A 14,062-nucleotide genomic window follows, 5' to 3' on the forward strand; every position below is an offset into this window, starting at 1 on the left:
AGACACTGGAGCTATAAAGAAGACTCCAAGATGCTGCCGCACTTTAGAGCTCCATGACCCATCCAAGATGCTGCCGCACTTCAGAGCTCCGTGACCCGGATTCTTGCCCTGGGCAGCTGAACAACATCACCTAGACACATGATCCCCTCCCTCGGTAGTGGTCTCTGAATTGTCTCATGCTGTGAGAGACTTTCCCCACATGTGAACCTGTCAAAGTGTCACCCAAGTAAAGCTTGTTGTGTATCATTACAATGGTCACAGGTATCACATCTGTTCCCTAATCAACTCCCAAATCCTTGGAACTCACTACAGAATTACAGATTTCAGGCCCCGCCTCAGGCCTGTTGAGTCAGAAACTCTAAGGTGGGAACCAGTAATCCGTATTTTAATAAACCCTTCAGGTGATTGTGTTGAATGCTGAAGTTTGAGAGCCACTAGCCTTTTACAGGGCAGGACACCCTTGGTGAGGTCTGCAGTTAGTTCTTTAGTATGTGACCTATGACCTGATAAGTAGGTTTCTGTATTTTTAATTTGTTGCTGTGTAACAAATTCCCCTCAACATTTAGTGGCTTAAAATAATAAACATTTGTTATCTCACGGTTTCTATGGGTTAAAAATTCAGAATCAGCTTAACTTGATGGTTTTGGCGCTGGTTCTCATGTGGTTATAGTTAAGATATTGGTCGGGACCTCAGTCATCTGGGGGCTTCACTAGGAGGGTCTGATTCCAAGATGGCTCCCTCTCATGGCTGTTGGCAAGACCTCTCCCTTACCATGTGAGTATCTCCATAGGGCTACTTGAATAATTTAATGACATGGCAACTGGCTTGCCCCAGAGTGAGAGACCCAAAAGAAAACAAGATAGACGTTGTAGCGTCTTTTATAACTCAGCCTCAGAAATCACATTTGCCATTTTCACAGTATTCTATTGGTCATACAATTCAGCCCTATTCAGTGTGGGAGAGGGCTTTGTAAGGATATGAGTGCCAGGTGGCAGGGGTCCTTGGGGGCCATCTTGGAGGCTGACTACAATAGTCTCTCTAAATCAGAAAGGAAACATTGGCAACGTAAGTTTCCCAAATGTCAACCTAAATGAAGAGGTAAACTGAGACAAACTAAAATTACCAGAAATTAAGTTTACTTGGGAATACCAGAGGAATTGCAATTCAGGAAACCCATGCTGTAACAAGCCACAGGTGAATCTGTGGAAGTTTTGGGGTAGGCTGTATTTATGGGCAAGGAATGCAAAGAGGAGGAAGTCTAGCCAGAGTCTAAGCAGTAAGTTCATTGGCTTGAGGATGTAGAAAGATTCTTGGCAGATGTTCACAGATCAAGAGGTAAGTCTTGGTCTTCTGTAAATCAAGCACTTAATGCCAATCAGTCTCTTGGTTCTTTATTTTTTTTTTTTAAGGATTTTATTTATTTATTTGAGAGAGAGAGGGCACACGTGCGCACACACACACACACATGAGCTGGGGGGGGAGGGGCAGACGGAGAGGGAGAAACAGACTCCCCACTGAGCAGGGAGCCCTGATGTGTGGCTCAATGCGGGCTGGAGGCAGGACCCTGGGATCATGACCTGAGCTGAAGGCAGACACTTGACCAACTGAGCCACCCAGGTGCTCCCAGTCTCTTGGTTCTTAAGTTCCATTTTTCTGAAGGCACCTGTTTGAGATTTTCATTTCATATCCTGTTTCCATTTTAGGTTGAAATCCTTTCACACAAGCATGGCATGTATCTATACTCAAAGGTGATATTTTGCTTCTGTTTGCTCATAGCCATGTTTCATTTGATTGCCAGCTTGGATGGGGAAAAGCAATGTTATTGACCCTCTCAAAACCTAATATGTAAAAAATTGTAAATCATGGTAATCCCTCCCATGCTTTACTAATTAACTGCCCACTGTACATCTCTGTCAGGATGCCCCACAGCACTTCAAAATTAAACTCCTGGTATACCCTGCTAAACCTGTTTTTCTTTTATTTCCTTCTTATAGTCAGTAGCACCACCATCCATCCACCTGCCCAAGTTAGGAATCTGGGAAACTCTTTAAGGCCTGCCTCCTTCATCCCCCAAGGCCTGGTAATCATCAAATCCTGCTGACTTTACCACCCAAAGAGCTCTTGAACTGCTCCACCTCCTTTCTTTACCACCACAATGCTTTTCTCTCAACAGCACTGATGTTACCACCGGTTGTAACAGTTGGGCTCCCTCCTTTCCCTGTGGAATAGTTTAGAGGTGGGACAGAGGGGTGGCAGGGGGACCAGCTGGAGGTTGTAATGTCAATAAGAAGAGAAGTGAACCAATTTGAGTGATTTTTCTAAAGCATTCTCTTCCTTACACCCCCTAAGTAACTCCCCTTTGTCCTGAAAGTCCCAGTTCCAAGTATGCCTGCAAGGTCTCCATGACCCGGTGTGGTGTGTATCTCCAGTTTACTCTCTTGCACACTATACTCAGCCAGTTGTGAACTTCCTTCAGACTCGTGATTGCCTATTTCTATTCACAACCATACGCGTTTTATTTTATTTCTCCTCCATCTGAAATGTCTTTTGCTTCATCCTATTCACTTGTGAAGCTTTTATGTGTTCTTCAGGGCTTCGGTTTATATGTGCCCTTTCTGGGAGGTCTTTTCTGACTCCCACATTTGGGGTAGAAGCTTTTCTATGGTCTCCCTCAGCATCCTATGGTTAACTAATCATAGCATGTGCCAATATTGAGATGACGATTTATTTGAGTCCCTCTTCCACTAAATCGCACAGTACCTGAGACAGGGACCATGTCCTCCTAACTATTGTATGCCCAGCCCTGTCCTAGGTTCATCACTTGATACAACTTGTTGAATGAACGCTTTTGTATTTATCAGTTAACATATCTTTTGCTTATAATCTCAGTGGAGAATTGTCTCCTTTGATTGATGGCTCATTATTTCCTTTTACACTTTCCATCCTCCCTTTCTCCCTCTTGCCCCTTACCTCCACTGTTTTCCCACTCCCTTTCTTCTCTTCATCCTTTCTGAAATACTTACTGAGCCCCTGCTATATTCCCATAAGTGTTCTTGTAAATTCTACCATTTCTTCTCGTCTTCTGCACTAGAGTTCTCCATTTGCTACTTTTCTATTTTTACCAAGAACGTGGCTGGTTTTCAGGATCCTTGTTACTTATGTCTGCCCCTGTATTAAGTACAGCAGAGAAGAAGGCTTTGTGTGGGATCAGATGTGCTGCATTTGACCAACGCTGATGCACGTGTCTTGCTTTATTTTTTTTCTTAAACGTACAAACATACCTGAGTGAACGGATCTACTAGGCGCCTTCTAGATGACTGAACTCTGCAGAGCTTCACAGTGTGTGAGTAGATGTTAATGTGGCTGTCTCCAACATCACAAATTATGGAGTCTTAGGTGACAGTGTGGTGCTGGTAAAGGGACTCTGAAAAAAGTAATCTCTGATTTATAGCATTTGCCAGTTTGTGTGGTATAAATACTCCAACCTTGGTTGATTTCAAGCTACCCATATAACCTCACTGAACATGGAGTTGGGAAGTGATGGGTAGGATCGGCTCTAGCCTACTGGTATGAGCTGGTCCAGCACATCACTGCTGTGTCAGGGGGCACAGGCTTCCGGGAAGCGGGTACTGACTACCCATTATTAGTTTAACCAGCACCTTGCTCTCTTTCTGAAACTTGCGCTACCCCCGGCAGAGTTGTCGGCTGGGTTATCCTGATGGGATTAGAGGTGCTCAACTCAAGCTGGGCCAAGCAAAGTACTTTCTAAGAATAAACTTAGATTTGGAATTCGGCTGAAGTCATGGACAGAGATGTAGATCAGGAGTTACAGTGGCCATTTCCTTTCCACGGACTTCGAATAGAAAAACCCATCTGCAGCAAGAGAGAAGCAGCAACAGGAGATAAGAAAGAGGAAGTGACTGGGTTTCTATAGCTCTTTAGTATCTGAGATGAGGAGTACCTCTGTGTATGGGTATGAGACTGCCTGACTCTACCTTACTTTTGCTTAAGCTAGCTAGCACCATGTTATCTGAAGATGGAGATGTTAATAGTACGAAGGATATGACTGAAAAACAGCCATCATAACTTTCTTTTCTCTGTTCATCTTCCCAATTATTTGTTTAGAAATTAACATCTAAAATCATACATTTTTTATTATAGGTGTTTTTTAATTTATATATTTCTTTTTAAACCCCCCAAAATACTGGAGTGTGTTTCACCTAGAAACAGTTTATAGGACTAATAACTTTAATAATGAATAAGCAATACAATTCCTATCCATGAGGCAGCTGTGTTGTAAAGTTTCAAATAACCAAAAAAATAAAAAATAAAGTTTCAAATAATCAATTTATAAATTTGTTGCTTTTACTTTTATAAAAATATTCATTTAATCCATGATATGAGTTGCAAAATTATTTCCAGATCTCTATAGATTATAAACTGTAGTTGAGTTTCAGTTACATAGCAAGTGAACATTTTAACTGAACCATTACTTCAAAATACAATATGTTAAAAATAATTGTTACAGTAGAGGCACCAACGAAAAGAAATTTCTTGGCAGAGGACACAACCACAACTTATTCAAGTGTCTGTATTATTGCAGAAAAAGAGGAGGTGATGGCCCTTTGACAAAAAACTGTATTCTTTAGTTGAAGAACATCTTTCTTCTGATATATGGCAATTGTTCAGATTTTTTAAAAATGACTTCTGTGCAAAAAAAAAACTGTGCAGATCCAAATAATAAAACGTTAACTATCAAAACTAATTAACATCAATAATTCTACAACTACTAAAATATAGGTCCAGTTCGGGACTTAGGCAGGCATAATATATATACTGGGCTTAAAAGAGAAAAGGTATTACGCACATAACAGTACCATAACTGAAAATTAACTGTATGGTCTAACTTAACTTTGTAGGGGCAGAGATCAGCCTGTACTATGGCTATTTGCACATGAACTAGAAAATGCTTATTTAAATATCCTTTTGAAAATGAATACATGATGTTTATATACTGGATAATTATGAAGAACAAAAACGTATAAATAGTTTATAGGAAATTTTACTCCCATGACAAAAATATGCTGGTGTGAGTTATATTCATACCTGTCGATCAGGTATTTAATTACATGATTATCAGCTTTTTTTTAAGCTCCCCAAATCCAAGCATATAATATGCAATATGAGTTGAAGATTTTAAAAATGAAGCCTGACTAATTCACCTAGTATTTTCAAAATCCCATCCATGGCTAATTAGTATTGCTTTACATTTCCAACCATGTCAAATAGGGTTAATTGCCTCTTCTAACAGAGAAGGTAAATACTGTACACCAAGAGATACCTCTGTTGCCTATATATATTTCAAACGGCATGGCTCTCAAATGTGATCATCACTGAGCTGCTTGGGAGATCATCCCAACTTGGTAGTTAATACTTTTCCAGGTTTCATTTCCAAGAGCTTATGAAAAGCCTCTGTTTTAAGAACGTATGACTTGTTTCCACCGTCTCCCAATAATCATTTTTAGAATATGTTGTGTGTTAAAACAAAACTGTTTTGCAGCTTGATGATTTACAAAAGTTGAATATTTAGGATGACTTTGAAAGACCTGTACGTTTCATGAGTGTTCATTGAACTAAAGATCACAACATGAAAGGTATTCATCCCAGTAACTTAAGTAATAATGATACCTAAAAGCAAAACTGGATCTCAACATTTAGTAGAATACAGGTGAAACTATATATAGTATAAAAACTTACTTCATAAAATAGTCTCTTTAAAATATAAAGTGATACTACTCTTGATCTTAGCCAAAAGGCCGAGAAGCAATTAAAAATAAAGTGATAAACACCATCACAAATAGTTGAATAGCTTCTTCCAAATCTTCAATGCTGCAAAGATCCAAAAGGCACATAGAGCTCATGAGTTAAGCATTGTTAAGCCTGAAGTAACTTTGGTGGGTTTCTGTGGTTCGGTATGCAATAAAAGCCAATAATCAGTTCCTTTGGGGGATTCATCTGCTGAACACTTTCCAAAATTTTTCAGTTAATTTCTTCACTATTTTATCTATGATGCCAGGACAGGTGGCTTCTGCCACAGCAACACTTTTCTCAAGTTCTTCAATTTCCTGATTCCTGCTAGTGTTATCCTCACCCTGCTCTTTAAGTTGAGCAAACGCAGGTGTCATTATCATAGACAAACAACTCAGCATTTGCACAAGATCTTGCTTTGCCCCATTCTGTGGTTTCTTTGGATTGGGCTTTCTTTCACATGGTGGTAAAGCTCCATTCAAGATGAGTATTATTTTCTCTGTTGGTGGATTCGGAATCAGCCTTCAGAATCAATTTCATCATCACTGTCCCCTTCTGCCTTTCATCTCTTAAATTGAGCTAACAGTTCAGTCAAATAAGAAGTCTTCTTTGAGGGGCACCTGGATGGCTCAGTCGTTAAGTGTCTGCCTTCAGCTCAGGTCATGATCTCAAGGTCCTGGGATCGAGCCCCAAGTTGGGCTCCCTGCTCAGCAGGGAGCCTGCTTCTCCCTCTCCACCCTGCTTGTGTTCTCTCTTACTACCTCTGTCACTGTCTCTGTCTCTTTCTCTAAAATAAGTAAATAAAAATCTTTGAACAAAAGAAGTCTCCTTTGAATTTTTTACAATGAATTTGTGTTTCAGAAATACTTTAGCTGTAGGAGGAAATGATGGATCTTTGTTCAGGCAAGCATCAGTAAACTCCTTAAAGGACTTAGTAAAGTCTCCAACAAAAGTTGGAGGATTGTTTTTTGGAATAAGATACAGAACTCTCATGGGATGCATTTCAGGGTTAGGTGGCCCTCCCTTGGCTAGTTCAATAGCAGTAATTCCCAATGACCAAATGTCAGCTTTTGAGTCATGAGCCCCCTGTTGAATAACTTCAGGAGCCATCCAAAATGGTGTTCCTGGGGCGCCTGGGTGGCTCAGTCATTAGGCGTCTGCCTTCGGCTCTGGTCATGATCCCAGGGTCCTGGGATCGAGCCCCGCATCGGGCTCCCTGCTCGGCTGGAAGCCTGCTTCTCCCTCTCCCACTCCCCCTGCTCTCCCACTCCCCCTGCTCGTGTTTCCTCTCTGTCTCTCTCTCTCTCAAATAAAATCTTAATTTATTTTAATTAATTAATTTAATTTAATTAATAAAATCTTAATTTTATTTATTTATTTGAGAGAGAGAGAGAGAGAGAGCCCAAGAGGGGGTAGAGCCAGAGGGAGAAGCAGACTCCCTGCCGAGCAGGGAGCCCGACGTGGGACTCGATCCCGGGACTCCGGGATCATGACCTGAGCCGAAGGCAGTCGCTTAACCAACTGAGCCACCCAGGCGCCCAATAAATAAAATCTTTAAAAAAAAACAAAAAACAAAATGGTGTTCCCGCCAAGGTAGTCCTTTTAATTTGTGTATCTCTCAGCTGTAACTCCAAAGTCAGCAAGTTTAACATCTCCTTGTTCTGACAGCAAGACGGTGGCAGTCTTCATTTCTCGGTGAATTTTCTTTTTTTGACTGCAGATAATCCAGACCTTTCAACATTTCCTTTAGCATGGTAGTGATCTGGAACTCCTCAAATGGACCAGCTCGAAGAAGACCCATTGCTGAACCACCACCACCCAGGTATTCCATTACTATCCATAATTTTGAACACTTTAAATATGATCCATAGTATTTTGTTACATATGAGCTGTCACACTGACTCAGAACAATTATTTCTTGCTGAATGTCTTCAGTTTCATCTTGGGCTTCCTCAAGGTCTACGATTTTAATAGCAACCCCTTGCCGGGCACAGTTATCAATTCCTTTGAAAACTTCCCAAACGAGCCTTTCCCAATGTGTTCTAATGTTGTGATTAGTGCTTCTCAGTCGGCTCTGTCATTCTGCATCCCGGGACCTTGGACAGCCGCCGGTGAGCGGGCCAGGAAGGCGACCCCTGCTGCGCGCCTGCGGTGGTGGCGCCCCGGGCTCAGGCTTGGACTCGCTCCTCCTCCACGGGTAGCTCAGTAGCCCTCCCGGGCTTTTCCACCCGGGGCTCGGAAGGACTCATGGAAGTGGGGTGGGCGGTTCACGGAGCGGCTGTCGGGGACTCGGTCTATCTTTCTGGCGCCCGCCCGCCGCTCTGGCGGCGGCTCCTCCTGCAGGCGGGGCGCTGTGTGTGACCGTGGCCCAGAACTGGGCTCGACTGATGCCACGCCTCTGTGCCTCCCCGCTCTAGAATTATAGGTTTAAAGAAAGGAACGGTTCTTACATCAGAGATGATTTCTTTCACTACACCAACTTCCAATAGGCTAGTGGTTTTCCAAGCGTCTTTCCTGGAATCCTGGCACCTTCTGAACTGCGACAGGAATGGAAGGACTACAGTGTGGGCGGGGAGGTCCAGGCTCCAATCGTGTAACGTTGATCAGAGCAGCTCTGGGTTTATCTGTTTCAAATGTGTGTGTGTGTGTGTGTGTGTGTGTGTGTGTGTGTGTGTGTGTGTGTGTGTTTGTTCCGTGTATGATTTCATTAAACAAATATTTGCCCTTCTGAAGCCTTAGGTAAAATTGTGGAGAGATCAGTTCGTCTTCAGAGTCTTTAGTGCTCTCCTCCTGCTCCTTCTCTCCTCTCTGGGCATTTCTGTCCTCTCGCACTCATTATTCGATCTTTTCACCAACTGCAGCTCTCGAGAAAGGGACAGATAGCTTAGAACTCAGGAGTACATAAGATGGAAGCATTACGTTCCTAAGACTACCTGCATCCAAGTGGAGGGCAACAACGGAAAACCAAAAACGCAGCTCTAAAAATAATTTCAACCATCATCCAAGAGGTGGTGCCTTTTTAGTCGATGTGGGTATGTGATGTGGTTGGGATGGGGATAATTTTCTGGAATTTTTGGGATTTACCATGTAAGTGATTACCTGCTTCTGACGTCAAGGGCATGATTCCCCATCCTTATTTGGAACTGAGTTTGAGGTGAGCTATCTCCAGTTTCTTTCTTTTCTTTTTTCTTTTTTTAAAGATTTTTATTTTAATTTATTTATTTGACAGAGAGAGACAGCAAGAGAGGGAACACAAGCAGGGGGAGTGGGAGAGGGAGAAGCAGGCTTCCCGCGGAGCAGGGAGCCGGACGTGGGGCTCGATCCCAGGACCCTGGGATCATGATCTGAGCCGAAGGCAGACGCTCAACGACTGAGCCACCCAGGTGCCCCACCATCTCCAGTTTCTGTGCTGGTTTCACTCAAAGTACTTGTGTTTTCAGTACTAACATTTGCTCTTTTTACAGTTTCATTTTTCAATAGAGAATATGGAGAACTGTGCTCTGCTGGCTGTGGTATGTCTCTGACTTTCTCTGAGACAACAGTCCTTAATGATGTTTAGCTAGTGCTTGTCTTTCTCAGCTCAAGATTGGAGAATATTTTTAATAGACCTCCCAGGTCTCTAGATGGCAGTGGCTTATCGAAGTTATAGCATTAGTAAGATCATCAAGAGGAAGATGGGCCTGTGAATTAAAAAAAAAAAAAGAAAACAGAAGACTCCCCTGAGCATAATCATTTATATAGGATTTATAAAGGTGCATAAGGAACCAGGCTCCATGTGCAGGTGAGAAAGAGGGGTAGACTGCACATTGGATGAGAAGTTCTAACAAGCTGTAGGCTTCCAATGGAATAAAATGCATTCCTCAGAAACCTCCAGGAGAGGAGATAGTGTGACATTTTCCATATGAGTATAAAATGTGGAAATTACTTTCATTCCCATGGGCTTTCTTTCTGGCCTTAGAAATGTAATCACATGTACTGGATTTTGTACTGAGCACATTGACTTTGAATGTATTCACTGTAGCCCCTAGATTTTATTGTGTATAACTCAATTAACGAAGTATAGAATAGATTTTCAGCTAGTACATTTAAAGAGCAATTGCTACTTGAATACATGAGAGTTTTAGGGGAGACATAGAAAAAGGTGATTTCATTGCTAAATAAATATGTAATGTAAAGTATCTTGCACTCTTTTCTTATTTGGTCTTGTTTCTTGTTTTGGTTTGTGGCACAATCATTTAGCTCTGACATCTTGTTATCGGTTTTGTTTGTAGATATTCTTACTCAATGGGACAATTATATATGACTTTAATTTTAATAAACATTTCTCTCTGAGGAAGATATCTTGTTTGCTTATCTTAAGTTTATAGCCTACATTTTATTCAATTAATAGTCATTACTTCCTTTTTCTCAATTTTTCCTTAGGTATGGTTTTCTTTCAGATTTTCTTTTATACTTATTTTAATGTCACTGATTCACTAGAGGGCCTGCTATCTGCTGCTATGATTTGATCTTTTCTTAGGAAGGTTTTTTGCAGTGATGGGACTTTCTGTCATTGCTTTGTTTTTATCATTTCCTCTTTCCCTGCCACTGAGTGCAATTTGATTGTACATGGACAACTACATTTTTTAGAACTTGACATCTCCTTTCATAAGATTGTGGAAGGCTACAAGAGCTAAGATTGCCTAACATATAAACTGTTTGCCATGGTCAGAGTTTCTTTTCTTCACAAGTTCAACAAACAGACATTGACCAAGCATTTCCTACCTTCCTTCCCACACCTCTGGAATGAAAAGTGCTACCCAGATAAGCTGGAGTGGAATATTTACTAAATATCTACTAAGTGTTAACTTAGTACTTTAGTCAGGGTAAGAAATATATATGCCATGTCTATTACTCTTTGCAGTATATATGAAGTAGTAATATCTTCAATTCACCCATGAGACAGCTTAAGTGTGTATCAGGTGAATCACACAGATTTTATGGGACTAGGCATTTCTTATGTTTCTATATACATTTTTTAAGACTGCCATAGGGAGATGTGAGCTCTAGGCAGTACCAAACAGCACTTCTGATATCCCAATGACCTTGCTGCTGCACTATTTCTGAGATTCCATCTAAATATTGGTGTTACCCTTGATTTGTTCTTTTCTCCTTGTGAAAAGGGGCTGGAGAAAATCCACCATTAAGAGGAGTGTAGATAGCTGTCACTTCTTAATATTTCCACATCTGGTTTTTCTAATAGGAGAGATTTCTAGAACTCAATATTGAGGATCCACTGGGGTTGACTGGCTTATACGAATGCCAGCCATTTACTCATTTAATAAATATTTAGAGAGAACTGACTGGGTGTGTGAAGTTATTTATTTGCTAATTCTAACTCTGCTGGTCATCTAAAGAGATTGGATCCCAATTGGAAAAGCCAAGAGACCAGCAATTCTCTCTGAAAAGAAAAGGGACATAGAAAGTTGGGGTATGGATGGTAAGATGGAGGTTGGAAGGGTGCATGGGGGGGAAATGGTCTAGAGAGGAGACCTGCTGGCTGGGGTTGCTAGGGACTTTTGAAGAGAGATATGTGTTCAATCGTCACGGAAACCTAAAAGGTATTATTAGTCCCCTTTTATAAGTCGAGGAAGCTGAGGCTGCCCGAGGCATACAAGTATATCCGTGTAAAGCACTACTCCAGAATAGCAGGATGTGTGTTTGTGTATTGGGGGTGGGGGACACAAAGATGAACATCGAAAAGAGATGTCCTTTTCCAAACCACAATAAGGTATGTGGATTTATAGTGTTTTATAGTATGAACTACAACATAAACCCTTTTTATGTGTTTAACCACAAAATCAATAGTGAAATATTTCATTGCTTTGAATGAAAAAAGCTCTTCTATGGGTATGTATGAATATGTTTCTTGTTAATGATTTCAGGTTGGGGCTATTTGAGGATGGGTCAGAGTTACAAGTCTTGCTTTAGGGTGGTACTGGACAAGAAATGAGCTTTGAAAAGTAAAATGTTAGCCAGGGCTTCAACTCTGGTCTACTGACCCTAAAGCTGATATTCCTAATGACTGGGTCTTACTCAGAGTACATTGTAGGGTTACCCACAGGCTTCTCATCAGAAACATCCCGAGGATGTCACAGCTCCACATGAGGGGGTCTATTGCTAATAGGAGAAATGGTGAGGGAGTGTACCATCATCTTCTTTGTTTTAAACCATTGATTAACCAGCTAATGTTTCTTTGTGTTATTCATAAGAAATTCAACTGTCCTTTGTAGGTGCTTTCTTTTCTTGTTGAGATGTCCTACCCATCAACAAATCAATCTGCAAAGATTCACTGAGAAAGAAACGACTTTAGACAGCCTTGTTAGGATAATGAGACACTTTTTTTTTTTTTTAAGAAATGAAATACGTGGTGAAATGTAATTTACCAAACTACATGCACAGCTGCTTGTTTCAAAATTAGAGTTAAAAAAAAAATCCCCGCGCTTATTTGGAATAATGAGGTCCTTGCTTCTCAGCATGTGACCCTCTCCTTGGCAGCCTTGGTATCCCTGGCGGCTTGTTAGAAATACAGGGTCTCAGGCCCACCCAGACCTTCTGTTAGAATCTGCTTTCTAACAAGGTTTATAGGTGATTCGTAAGTACATGACAGTTACAGAAGCTCTGCTCTAAGGCAAATTTAGGCTCTCAGGTGGATTTAAAAATATCAAGAATCATCTTTGCCCTGCCCGAGCTTGCTTGTCATGGCAATGAGCTGAAAGCACATGAGCTGGCAATTAACAAAAGTCGGCAAGAGTTAAGTGCTAAGCCGGTGGTACCAACAGAAAAGGCTCTAAGTGTTCGTAGGAAAGAGCAATCACAGCCAATTAGGTCCACCAGGGGATTTCAAGCTTACTGCCTTCTGGCTTTTCAAGATTTTTTTTTTTTTTTTTTTTTTTAACGTCCTGTGCTTGCCATTAACTCCTGCAGCCCTAGGGGGCAGTGTGGTATAGTAAAGATCAGGAGGGATCTCCTCCCCAGTGTTCCTCTCAGCAGCCCTGTGACCTTGAGAAATCACTTAATAATCCCGCTGAACCTCGGTTTCCTCATTGGAGGGCTAAAATGAAATAATGCCTTCCTCAAAGGGTTGTGGTAAGCATTAGAAGCAAAATAAATAAAATGTCCAACACATACTAGGTACTCCATGTGTCTGCTTGGCGCCTCTCCTTGCCTAATTCATTAAGCCAAGAAAATTATACTGTTTACTGATGCTCAGAGTGTGACCATGTTATATTGAAACAAATCTAAAAGAAGTTGTCAGCAGTGGCTATTTTGGCAGACAGCTACGTTTCCCAGAGGGCGCTGCTGGTAAGCAGTTTCTCCAATTGCCAGGTCAGGAAAGGGTGGGAGAGGTCTAACCACAGTGCTTCCTCACCGCGGCTGTAGGAATTCAGAAGTTGCCTTTAGCTTCTTGCTGACTTTCTTAGCTTCTACAGCAGTGAGAAGCCCAAGAGCATGATTCTGTTATAGCCATGAGAATGCCCACAGGCTTGGATCCCAGGCAGTGCTGCTCAAGCTTTGGCTGTACATTAGAATCTGCTGGGGACCGGGGGGCGGGGGGCGGGGGGCAACCTGAGAACCGCTAAAAAAAATCTCTGGGGGTAGAATTTGGAGAAAGCACCCCAGGTGATTTGAATGTGGAGTCAAGGTGGAGAACCACTGTAAACCATTCGTTACAGGCTTGGTACTTGAATGCAAGTGAGAGACTTGTACCCCAAAGGCGGTGTCTCCTCTGCCTGTCAACACACTTTCGTGGATTTTACAGATCCTGAGCAAGATTTCAGTTTTCTCTGTTTTACAGTGTGACAGTTGAGAAGAAACAAAAGAAAACAAAACTGAAATAAAAGCTAAGTTTTATACATCCAGATGTTAGACTGTTTTCTCCCCATTTTAAGTGGGATCTTTGGATCCTGTCTGGTTTCCTTCTACATACTCTGTAATATTTGGAATACTTGGTAATAAAGAGTTTATTTCCTTGAAATTTGCTTGCATCTCTTTATCTCCTTGTGACAGACAAATCACTTCCCCCCGCCGTGTCTTTATCAGGTGAGAGATTGATTCATTTTCCCAATATTTGTATGTTTCCTAAATTTTTTATTGGCTATTTTCACCAAAATTTATCAGCAAAGACATTTAAGATTCAAGTGTAATTTGAGCAGCTTAAGACACATTCTTTAGTGTCAGTGTAGCTCATAGCCCGGTCTAAACCCTAAAGTT

The 14,062-nt window shown here is 41.4% G+C and overlaps 2 pseudogenes; both read right to left on the bottom strand.

The window, feature by feature from the left end:
- Window positions 1-5,681: 5,681 nt before the first annotated feature.
- Window positions 5,682-5,829, bottom strand: LOC114213048 (U2 spliceosomal RNA; annotated as a pseudogene).
- Window positions 5,830-5,918: 89 nt separating this feature from the next.
- LOC114210208 (serine/threonine-protein kinase 26 pseudogene) lies at window positions 5,919-7,897 on the bottom strand (annotated as a pseudogene).
- Window positions 7,898-14,062: the final 6,165 nt, after the last annotated feature.

Source organism: Eumetopias jubatus, unplaced genomic scaffold (assembly GCF_037043125.1).
Source record: "Eumetopias jubatus isolate StellerSeaLion01/CBP00866 unplaced genomic scaffold, mEumJub1_p1.0 scaffold_3, whole genome shotgun sequence".
Classification (NCBI taxonomy): domain Eukaryota; kingdom Metazoa; phylum Chordata; class Mammalia; order Carnivora; family Otariidae; genus Eumetopias; species Eumetopias jubatus.